Here is a 12,268-nt window from a genome sequence, read left to right as displayed (position 1 = left end):
GCAGTTAGGCCCCGTAGGTTGATTTTAGCTAAAAAGTGCCCCAAACACTCAAACGGGCTTGTATCTGGGAAGGGAAAATATGGGAAACATGACTTAGACAGCAAATGATACACTGTTTGCCATGTTTCCAAATTTTTATGCACAGTGGTTACAGCATGAACGAATGCATGTGAATATACAAAGGTGCATTGCATTAAACAAGTCCAATGAGCGTCCCAAAATGGCCGGCCTGCCTGCTTTCATCCATCAATTGTTCTAAATTTTTCATTACCCAATGAGCTGAGGTGGAGTCTTAGCCAGTGGTACCATCAGGGAGGTGTGTAAAGCACTTTAGGCTAGACAGCCAATCAGCTGCCAGCTTCCATCTGTCAATCAAATACAGCAGCCAATCAGAAAGCTGCCCATTGATCAGCAGGCCCTTTATGACATCACAAACAGACCCTCAGAACTATCTGTGCATGTCTAATGGCTGGCTGTCAGTTGGGTGGGTGGGTGGCAGAGGGAGGGGATGTCTGTCTCGTTTCTCCTGAAAATTGCGCTTTTTCTGCGTTTACGGGAAAAGTTGAGGTCCGACGCGCAAAAGTGGGGTATCGTAGAAATCACCTTTTAAAGACGCACATTTCTGGCCCCCCAAAAATGGGCATTTCAAATGAGAAATGAGTCCAATGAACAAAATAGGATGAATAAGTATGTATTTCAGGGGTGAGTTAGCAGGTTATTGGTGAAGTAAGTCCTGATATTTTTGGAGGTTGCAGGGGCCACTACACCATTCAAAATAGGCAGGCTTTAGCATATGCAGTTATGCCCCGTAGGATGATTTTAGCTAAAAAGTGCCCCAAAAACTCAAACGGGCTTGTATCTGGGAAGGGAAAATATGGGAAACATGACTTAGACAGCAAATGATACTCTGTTTGCCATGTTTCCAAATTTTTATGCACAGTGGTTACAGCATGAAGCGAATGCATTTGAATATACAAAGGTGCATTGCATTAAACAAGTCCACTGAGTGTCCCAAAATTGCCGGCCTGCCTGCATTCATCCATCAATTGTTCTAAATTTTTCATTACCCAATGAGCTGAGGTGGAGTCTTAGCCACTGGTACCATCAGGGAGGTGTGTAAAGCACTTTAGGCTAGACAGCCAATCAGCTGCCAGCTTCCATCTGTCAATCAAATACAGCAACCAATCAGAAAGCTGCCCATTGATCAGCAGGCCCTTTATGACATCACAGACAGACCCTCAGAACTATCTGTGCATGTCTAATTGCTGGCTGTCAGTTGGGCGGGTGGGTGGCAGAGGGAGGGGATGTCTGTCTCGTTTCTCCTGAAAATTGCGCTTTTTCTGCGTTTACGGGAAAAGTTGAGGTCCGACGCGCAAAAGTGGGGTATCGTAGAAATCACCTTTTAAAGACGCACATTTCTGGCCCCCCAAAAATGGGCATTTCAAATGAGAAATGAGTCCAATGAACAAAATAGGGTGAATAAGTATGTATTTCAGGGGTGATTTAGCAGATTATTGGGGAAGTAAGTCCTGATATTTTTGGAGGTTGCAGGGGCCACTACACCATTCAAAATAGGCAGGCTTTAGCATATGCAGTTAGGCCCCGTAGGATGATTTTAGCTAAAAAGTGCCCCAAACACTCAAACGGGCTTGTATCTGGGAAGGGAAAATATGGGAAACATGACTTAGACAGCAAATGATACACTGTTTGCCATGTTTCCAAATTTTTATGCACAGTGGTTACAGCATGAAGCGAATGCATGTGAATATACAAAGGTGCATTGCATTAAACAAGTCCACTGAGTGTCCCAAAATTGCCGGCCTGCCTGCATTCATCCATCAATTGTTCTAAATTTTTCATTACCCAATGAGCTGAGGTGGAGTCTTAGCCACTGGTACCATCAGGGAGGTGTGTAAAGCACTTTAGGCTAGACAGCCAATCAGCTGCCAGCTTCCATCTGTCAATCAAATACAGCAACCAATCAGAAAGCTGCCCATTGTTAAGCAGGCCCTTTATGACATCACAGACAGACCCTCAGAACTATCTGTGCATGTCTAATTGCTGGCTGTCAGTTGGGCGGGTGGGTGGCAGAGGGAGGGGATGTCTGTCTCGTTTCTCCTGAAAATTGCAGTTTTTCTGCGTTTACGGGAAAAGTTGAGGTCCGACGCGCAAAAGTGGGGTATCGTAGAAATCACCTTTTAAAGTCGCACATTTCCTGCCCCCCAAAAATGGGCATTTCAAATGAGAAATGAGTCCAATGAACAAAATAGGGTGAATAAGTATGTATTTCAGGGGTGATTTAGCAGATTATTGGGGAAGTAAGTCCTGATATTTTTGGAGGTTGCAGGGGCCACTACACCATTTAAAATAGGCAGGTTTTAGCATATGCAGTTAGGCCCTGTAGGATGATTTTAGCTAAAAAGTGCCCCAAACACTCAAATGGGCTTGTATCTGGGAAGGGAAAAAATGGGAAACATGACTTAGACACCAAATGATACACTGTTTGCCATGTTTCCAAATTTTTATGCACAGCGGTTACAGCATGAAGCGAATGCATGTGAATATACAAAGGTGCATTGCATTAAACAAGTCCAATGAGCGTCCCAAAATGGCCGGCCTGCCTGCTTTCATCCATCAATTGTTCTAAATTTTTCATTTCCCAACGAGCTGAGGTGGAGTCTTAGCCAGTGGTACCATCAGGGAGGTGTGTAAAGCACTTTAGGCTAGACTGCCAATCAGCTGCCAGCTTCTATCTGTCAATCAAATACAGCAGCCAATCAGAAAGCTGCCCCTTAATCAGCAGGCCCTTTATGACATCACAGAAAGACCCTCAGAACTATCTGTGCATGTCTAATGGCTGGCTGTCAGTTGGGCGGGTGGGTGGTAGAGGGAGGGGATGTCTGTCTCGTTTCTCCTGAAAATTGCGTTTTTTCTGCGTTTACGGGAAAAGTTGAGGTCCGACGCGCAAAAGTGGGGTATCGTAGAAATCACCTTTTAAAGAAGCACATTTCTGGCCCCCCAAAAATGGGCATTTCAAATGAGAAATGAGTCCAATGAACAAAATAGGGTGAATAAGTATGTATTTCAGGGGTGAGTTAGCAGGTTATTGGGGAAGTAAGTCCTGATATTTTTGGAGGTTGCAGGGGCCACTACACCATTCAAAATAGGCAGGGTTTAGCATATGCAGTTAGGCCCCGTAGGTTGATTTTAGCTAAAAAGTGCCACAAACACTCAAACGGGCTTGTATCTGGGAAGGGAAAATATGGGAAACATGACTTAGACAGCAAATGATAGACTGTTTGCCATGTTTCCAAATTTTTATGCACAGTGGTTACAGCATGAAGCGAATGCATGTGAATATACAAAGGTGCATTGCATTAAACAAGTCCAATGAGCGTCCCAAAATGGCCGGCCTGCCTGCTTTCATCCATCAATTGTTCTAAATTTATAATTTCCCAACGAGCTGAGGTGGAGTCTTAGCCAGTGGTACCATCAGGGAGGTGTGTAAAGCACTTTAGGCTAGACTGCCAATCAGCTGCCAGCTTCTATCTGTCAATCAAATACAGCAGCCAATCAGAAAGCTGCCCCTTAATCAGCAGGCCCTTTATGACATCACAGACAGACCCTCAGAACTATCTGTGCATGTCTAATTGCTGGCTGTCAGTTGGGCGGGTGGGTGGCAGAGGGAGGGGATGTCTGTCTCGTTTCTCCTGAAAATTGCGCTTTTTCTGCGTTTACGGGAAAAGTTGAGGTCCGACGCGCAAAAGTGGGGTATCGTAGAAATCACCTTTTAAAGACGCACATTTCTGGCCCCCCAAAAATGGGCATTTCAAATGAGAAATGAGTCCAATGAACAAAATAGGGTGAATAAGTATGTATTTCAGGGGTGATTTAGCAGATTATTGGGGAAGTAAGTCCTGATATTTTTGGAGGTTGCAGGGGCCACTACACCATTCAAAATAGGCAGGCTTTAGCATATGCAGTTAGGCCCCGTAGGATGATTTTAGCTAAAAAGTGCCCCAAACACTCAAACGGGCTTGTATCTGGGAAGGGAAAATATGGGAAACATGACTTAGACAGCAAATGATACACTGTTTGCCATGTTTCCAAAGTTTTATGCACAGTGGTTACAGCATGAAGTGAATGCATGTGAATATACAAAGGTGCATTGCATTAAACAAGTCCACTGAGTGTCCCAAAATTGCCGGCCTGCCTGCATTCATCCATCAATTGTTCTAAATTTTTCATTACCCAATGAGCTGAGGTGGAGTCTTAGCCACTGGTACCATCAGGGAGGTGTGTAAAGCACTTTAGGCTAGACAGCCAATCAGCTGCCAGCTTCCATCTGTCAATCAAATACAGCAACCAATCAGAAAGCTTCCCATTGATCAGCAGGCCCTTTATGACATCACAGACAGACCCTCAGAACTATCTGTGCATGTCTAATTGCTGGCTGTCAGTTGGGCGGGTGGGTGGCAGAGGGAGGGGATGTCTGTCTCGTTTCTCCTGAAAATTGCAGTTTTTCTGCGTTTACGGGAAAAGTTGAGGTCCGACGCGCAAAAGTGGGGTATCGTAGAAATCACCTTTTAAAGTCGCACATTTCCGGCCCCCCAAAAATGGGCATTTCAAATGAGAAATGAGTCCAATGAACAAAATAGGGTGAATAAGTATGTATTTCAGGGGTGATTTAGCAGATTATTGGGGAAGTAAGTCCTGATATTTTTGGAGGTTGCAGGGGCCACTACACCATTTAAAATAGGCAGGTTTTAGCATATGCAGTTAGGCCCTGTAGGATGATTTTAGCTAAAAAGTGCCCCAAACACTCAAATGGGCTTGTATCTGGGAAGGGAAAAAATGGGAAACATGACTTAGACACCAAATGATACACTGTTTGCCATGTTTCCAAATTTTTATGCACAGCGGTTACAGCATGAAGCGAATGCATGTGAATATACAAAGGTGCATTGCATTAAACAAGTCCAAAGAGCGTCCCAAAATGGACGGCCTGCCTGCTTTCATCCATCAATTGTTCTAAATTTTTCATTTCCCAACGAGCTGAGGTGGAGTATTAGCCAGTGGTACCATCAGGGAGGTGTGTAAAGCACTTTAGGCTAGACTGCCAATCAGCTGCCAGCTTCTATCTGTCAATCAAATACAGCAGCCAATCAGAAAGCTGCCCCTTAATCAGCAGGCCCTTTATGACATCACAGAAAAACCCTCAGAACTATCTGTGCATGTCTAATGGCTGGCTGTCAGTTGGGCGGGTGGGTGGCAGAGGGAGGGGATGTCTGTCTCATTTCTCCTGAAAATTGCGTTTTTTCTGCGTTTACGGGAAAAGTTGAGGTCCGACGCGCAAAAGTGGGGTATCGTAGAAATCACCTTTTAAAGAAGCACATTTCTGGCCCCCCAAAAATGGGCATTTCAAATGAGAAATGAGTCCAATGAACAAAATAGGGTGAATAAGTATGTATTTCAGGGGTGAGTTAGCAGGTTATTGGGGAAGTAAGTCCTGATATTTTTGGAGGTTACAGGGGCCACTACACCATTCAAAATAGGCAGGGTTTAGCATATGCAGTTAGGCCCCGTAGGTTGATTTTAGCTAAAAAGTGCCACAAACACTCAAACGGGCTTGTATCTGGGAAGGGAAAATATGGGAAACATGACTTAGACAGCAAATGATACACTGTTTGCCATGTTTCCAAATTTTTATGCACAGTGGTTACAGCATGAAGCGAATGCATGTGAATATACAAAGGTGCATTGCATTAAACAAGTCCAATGAGCGTCCCAAAATGGCCGGCCTGCCTTCTTTCATCCATCAATTGTTCTAAATTTTTCATTTCCCAACGAGCTGAGGTGGAGTCTTAGCCAGTGGTACCATCAGGGAGGTGTGTAAAGCACTTTAGGCTAGACTGCCAATCAGCTGCCAGCTTCTATCTGTCAATCAAATACAGCAGCCAATCAGAAAGCTGTCCCTTAATCAGCAGGCCCTTTATGACATCACAGAAAGACCCTCAGAACTATCTGTGCATGTCTAATGGCTGGCTGTCAGTTGGGCGGGTGGGTGGCAGAGGGAGGGGATGTCTGTCTCGTTTCTCCTGAAAATTGCGTTTTTTCTGCGTTTACGGGAAAAGTTGAGGTCCGATGCGCAAAAGTGGGGTATCGTAGAAATCACCTTTTAAAGACGCACATTTCTGGCCCCCCAAAAATGGGCATTTCAAATGAGAAATGAGTCCAATGAACAACATAGGGTTAATAAGTATGTATTTCAGGGGTGAGTTAGCAGGTTATTGGGGAAGTAAGTCCTGATATTTTTGAAGGTTGCAGGGGCCACTACACCATTCAAAATAGGCAGGCTTTAGCATATGCAGTTAGGCCCCGTAGGATGATTTTAGCTAAAAAGTGCCCCAAACACTCAAACGGGCTTGTATCTGGGAAGGCAAAATATGAGAAACATGACTTAGACAGCAAATGATACACTGTTTGTCATGTTTCCAAATTTTTATGCACAGTGGTTACAGCATGAAGCGAATGCATGTGAATATACAAAGGTGCATTGCATTAAACAAGTCCACTGAGTGTCCCAAAATGGCTGGCCTGCCTGCTTTCATCCATCAATTGTTCTAAATTTTTCATTACCCAATGAGCTGAGGTGGAGTCTTAGCCAGTGGTACCATCAGGGAGGTGTGTAAAGCACTTTAGGCTAGACAGCCAATCAGCTGCCAGCTTCCATCTGTCAATCAAATACAGCAACCAATCAGAAAGCTGCCCATTGATCAGCAGGCCCTTTATGACATCACAGACAGACCCTCAGAACTATCTGTGCATGTCTAATTGCTGGCTGTCAGTTGGGCGGGTGGGTGGCAGAGGGAGGGGATGTATGTCTCGTTTCTCCTGAAAATTGCGCTTTTTCTGAGTTTACGGGAAAAGTTGAGGTCCGACGCGCAAAAGTGGGGTATCGTAGAAATCACCTTTTAAAGACGCACATTTCTGGCCCCTCAAAAATGGGCATTTCAAATGAGAAATGAGTCCAATGAACAAAATAGGGTGAATAAGTATGTATTTCAGGGGTGATTTAGCAGATTATTGGGGAAGTAAGTCCTGATATTTTTGGAGGTTGCAGGGGCCACTACACCATTCAAAATAGGCAGGCTTTAGCATATGCAGTTAGGCCCCGTAGGATGATTTTAGCTAAAAAGTGCCCCAAACACTCAAACGGGCTTGTATCTGGGAAGGGAAAATATGGGAAACATGACTTAGACAGCAAATGATACACTGTTTGCCATGTTTCCAAATTTTTATGCACAGTGGTTACAGCATGAAGTGAATGCATGTGAATATACAAAGGTGCATTGCATTAAACAAGTCCACTGAGTGTCCCAAAATTGCCGGCCTGCCTGCATTCATCCATCAATTGTTCTAAATTTTTCATTACCCAATGAGCTGAGGTGGAGTCTTAGCCAGTGGTACCATCAGGGAGGTGTGTAAAGCACTTTAGGCTAGACAGCCAATCAGCTGCCAGCTTCCATCTGTCAATCAAATACAGCAACCAATCAGAAAGCTGCCCATTGATCAGCAGGCCCTTTATGACATCACAGACAGACCCTCAGAACTATCTGTGCATGTCTAATTGCTGGCTGTCAGTTGGGCGGGTGGGTGGCATAGGGGGGGGGATGTCTGTCTCGTTTCTCCTGAAAATTGCAGTTTTTCTGCGTTTACGGGAAAAGTTGAGGTCCGACGCGCAAAAGTGGGGTATCGTAGAAATCACCTTTTAAAGTCGCACATTTCCGGCGCCCCAAAAATGGGCATTTCAAATGAGAAATGAGTCGAATGAACAAAATAGGGTGAATAAGTATGTATTTCAGGGGTGATTTAGCAGATTATTGGGGAAGTAAGTCCTGATATTTTTGGAGGTTGCAGGGGCCACTACACCATTTAAAATAGGCAGGTTTTAGCATATGCAGTTAGGCCCTGTAGGATGATTTTAGCTAAAAAGTGCCCCAAACACTCAAATGGGCTTGTATCTGGGAAGGGAAAAAATGGGAAACATGACTTAGACACCAAATGATACACTGTTTGCCATGTTTCCAAATTTTTATGCACAGCGGTTACAGCATGAAGCGAATGCATGTGAATATACAAAGGTGCATTGCATTAAACAAGTCCAATGAGCGTCCCAAAATGGCCGGCCTGCCTGCTTTCATCCATCAATTGTTCTAAATTTTTCATTACCCAATGAGCTGAGGTGGAGTCTTAGCCAGTGGTACCATCAGGGAGGTGTGTAAAGCACTTTAGGCTAGACAGCCAATCAGCTGCCAGCTTCCATCTGTCAATCAAATACAGCAGCCAATCAGAAAGCTGCCCATTGATCAGCAGGCCCTTTATGACATCACAAACAGACCCTCAGAACTATCTGTGCATGTCTAATGGCTGGCTGTCAGTTGGGTGGGTGGGTGGCAGAGGGAGGGGATGTCTGTCTCGTTTCTCCTGAAAATTGCGCTTTTTCTGCGTTTACGGGAAAAGTTGAGGTCCGACGCGCAAAAGTGGGGTATCGTAGAAATCACCTTTTAAAGACGCACATTTCTGGCCCCCTAAAAATGGGCATTTCAAATGAGAAATGAGTCCAATGAACAAAATAGGATGAATAAGTATGTATTTCAGGGGTGAGTTAGCAGGTTATTGGTGAAGTAAGTCCTGATATTTTTGGAGGTTGCAGGGGCCACTACACCATTCAAAATAGGCAGTCTTTAGCATATGCAGTTATGCCCCGTAGGATGATTTTAGCTAAAAAGTGCCCCAAACACTCAAACGGGCTTGTATCTGGGAAGGAAAATATGGGAAACATGACTTAGACAGCAAATGATACACTGTTTGCCATGTTTCCAAATTTTGATGCACAGTGGTTACAGCATGAAGCGAATGCATGTGAATATACAAAGGTGCATTGCATTAAACAAGTCCACTGAGTGTCCCAAAATTGACGGCCTGCCTGCATTCATCCATCAATTGTTCTAAATTTTTCATTACCCAATGAGCTGAGGAGGAGTCTTAGCCACTGGTACCATCAGGGAGGTGTGTAAAGCACTTTAGGCTAGACAGCCAATCAGCTGCCAGCTTCCATCTGTCAATCAAATACAGCAACCAATCAGAAAGCTGCCCATTGATCAGCAGGCCCTTTATGACATCACAGACAGACCCTCAGAACTATCTGTGCATGTCTAATTGCTGGCTGTCAGTTGGGCGGGTGGGTGGCAGAGGGAGGGGATGTCTGTCTCGTTTCTCCTGAAAATTGCGCTTTTTCTGAGTTTACGGGAAAAGTTTAGGTCCGACGCGCAAAAATGGGGTATCGTAGAAATCACCATTTAAATACGCACATTTCTGGCCCCCCAAAAATGGGCATTTCAAATAAGAAATGAGTCCAATGAACAAAATAGGGTGAATAAGTATGTATTTCAGGGGTGATTTAGCAGGTTATTGGGGAAGTAAGTCCTGATATTTTTGGAGGTTGCAGGGGCCACTACACCATTCAAAATAGGCAGGCTTTAGCATATGCAGTTAGGCCCCGTAGGATGATTTTAGCTAAAAAGTGCCCCAAACACTCAAACGGGCTTGTATCTGGGAAGGGAAAATATGGGAAACATGACTTAGACAGCAAATGATACACTGTTTGCCATGTTTCCAAATTTTTATGCACAGTGGTTACAGCATGAAGTGAATGCATGTGAATATACAAAGGTGCATTGCATTAAACAAGTCCACTGAGTGTCCCAAAATTGCCGGCCTGCCTGCATTCATCCATCAATTGTTCTAAATTTTTCATTACCCAATGAGCTGAGGTGGAGTCTTAGCCACTGGTACCATCAGGGAGGTGTGTAAAGCACTTTAGGCTAGACAGCCAATCAGCTGCCAGCTTCCATCTGTCAATCAAATACAGCAACCAATCAGAAAGCTGCCCATTGATCAGCAGGCCCTTTATGACATCACAGACAGACCCTCAGAACTATCTGTGCATGTCTAATTGCTGGCTGTCAGTTGGGCGGGTGGGTGGCAGAGGGAGGGGATGTCTGTCTCGTTTCTCCTGAAAATTGCAGTTTTTCTGCGTTTACGGGAAAAGTTGAGGTCCGACGCACAAAAGTGGGGTATCGTAGAAATCACCTTTTAAAGTCGCACATTTCCGGCCCCCCAAAAATGGGCATTTCAAATGAGAAATGAGTCCAATGAACAAAATAGGGTGAATAAGTATGTATTTCAGGGGTGATTTAGCAGATTATTGGGGAAGTAAGTCCTGATATTTTTGGAGGTTGCAGGGGCCACTACACCATTTAAAATAGGCAGGTTTTAGCATATGCAGTTAGGCCCTGTAGGATGATTTTAGCTAAAAAGTGCCCCAAACACTCAAATGGGCTTGTATCTGGGAAGGGAAAAAATGGGAAACATGACTTAGACACCAAATGATACACTGTTTGCCATGTTTCCAAATTTTTATGCACAGCGGTTACAGCATGAAGCGAATGCATGTGAATATACAAAGGTGCATTGCATTAAACAAGTCCAATGAGCGTCCCAAAATGGCCGGCCTGCCTGCTTTCATCCATCAATTGTTCTAAATTTTTCATTTCCCAACGAGCTGAGGTGGAGTCTTAGCCAGTGGTACCATCAGGGAGGTGTGTAAAGCACTTTAGGCTAGACTGCCAATCAGCTGCCAGCTTCTATCTGTCAATCAAATACAGCAGCCAATCAGAAAGCTGCCCCTTAATCAGCAGGCCCTTTATGACATCACAGAAAGACCCTCAGAACTATCTGTGCATGTCTAATGGCTGGCTGTCAGTTGGGCGGGTGGGTGGCAGAGGGAGGGGATGTCTGTCTCGTTTCTCCTGAAAATTGCGTTTTTTCTGCGTTTACGGGAAAAGTTGAGGTCCGACGCGCAAAAGTGGGGTATCGTAGAAATCACCTTTTAAAGAAGCACATTTCTGGCCCCCCAAAAATGGGCATTTCAAATGAGAAATGAGTCCAATGAACAAAATAGGGTGAATAAGTATGTATTTCTGGGGTGAGTTAGCAGGTTATTGGGGAAGTAAGTCCTGATATTTTTGGAGGTTGCAGGGGCCACTACACCATTCAAAATAGGCAGGCTTTAGCATATGCAGTTAGGCCTCGTAGGATGATTTTAGCTAAAAAGTGCCCCAATCACTCAAACGGGCTTGTATCTGGGAAGGGAAAATATGGGAAACATGACTTAGACAGCAAATGATACACTGTTTGCCATGTTTCCAAATTTTTATGCACAGTGGTTACAGCATGAAGCGAATGCATGTGAATATACAAAGGTGCATTGCATTAAACAAGTCCACTGAGTGTCCCAAAATGGCCGGCCTGCCTGCTTTCATCCATCAATTGTTCTAAATTTTTCATTACCCAATGACCTGAGGTGGAGTCTTAGCCAGTGGTACCATCAGGGAGGTGTGTAAAGCACTTTAGGCTAGACAGCCAATCAGCTGCCAGCTTCCATCTGTCAATCAAATACAGTTGCCAATCAGAAAGCTGCCCATTGATCAGCAGGCCCTTTATGACATCACAAACAGACCCTCAGAACTATCTGTGCATGTCTAATGGCTGGCTGTCAGTTGGGCGGGTGGGTAGCAGAGGGAGGGGATGTCTGTCTCGTTTCTCCTGAAAATTGCGCTTTTTCTGCGTTTACGGAAAAACTTGAGGTCCGACGCGCAAAAGTGGGGTATCGTAGAAATCACATTTTAAAGACGCACATTTCTGGCCCCCCAAAAATGGGCATTTCAAATGAGAAATGAGTCCAATGAACAAAATAGGGTGAATAAGTATGTATTTCAGGGGTGAGTTAGCAGGTTATTGGGGAAGTAAGTCCTGATATTTTTGGAGGTTGCAGGGGCCACTACACCATTCAAAATAGGCAGGCTTTAGCATATGCAGTTAGGCCTCGTAGGATGATTTTAGCTAAAAAGTGCCCCAATCACTCAAACGGGCTTGTATCTGGGAAGGGAAAATATGGGAAACATGACTTAGACAGCAAATGATACACTGTTTGCCATGTTTCCAAATTTTTATGCACAGTGGTTACAGCATGAAGCGAATGCATGTGAATATACAAAGGTGCATTGCATTAAACAAGTCCACTGAGTGTCCCAAAATGGCCGGCCTGCCTGCTTTCATCCATCAATTGTTCTAAATTTTTCATTACCCAATGACCTGAGGTGGAGTCTTAGCCAGTGGTACCATCAGGGAGGTGTGTAAAGCA

Source organism: Crinia signifera, chromosome 5 (genome assembly GCF_055691185.1).
Source record: "Crinia signifera chromosome 5, ASM5569118v1, whole genome shotgun sequence".
In the NCBI taxonomy this organism is placed as follows: domain Eukaryota; kingdom Metazoa; phylum Chordata; class Amphibia; order Anura; family Myobatrachidae; genus Crinia; species Crinia signifera.
Note: the sequence above shows the minus strand (reverse complement) of the source record.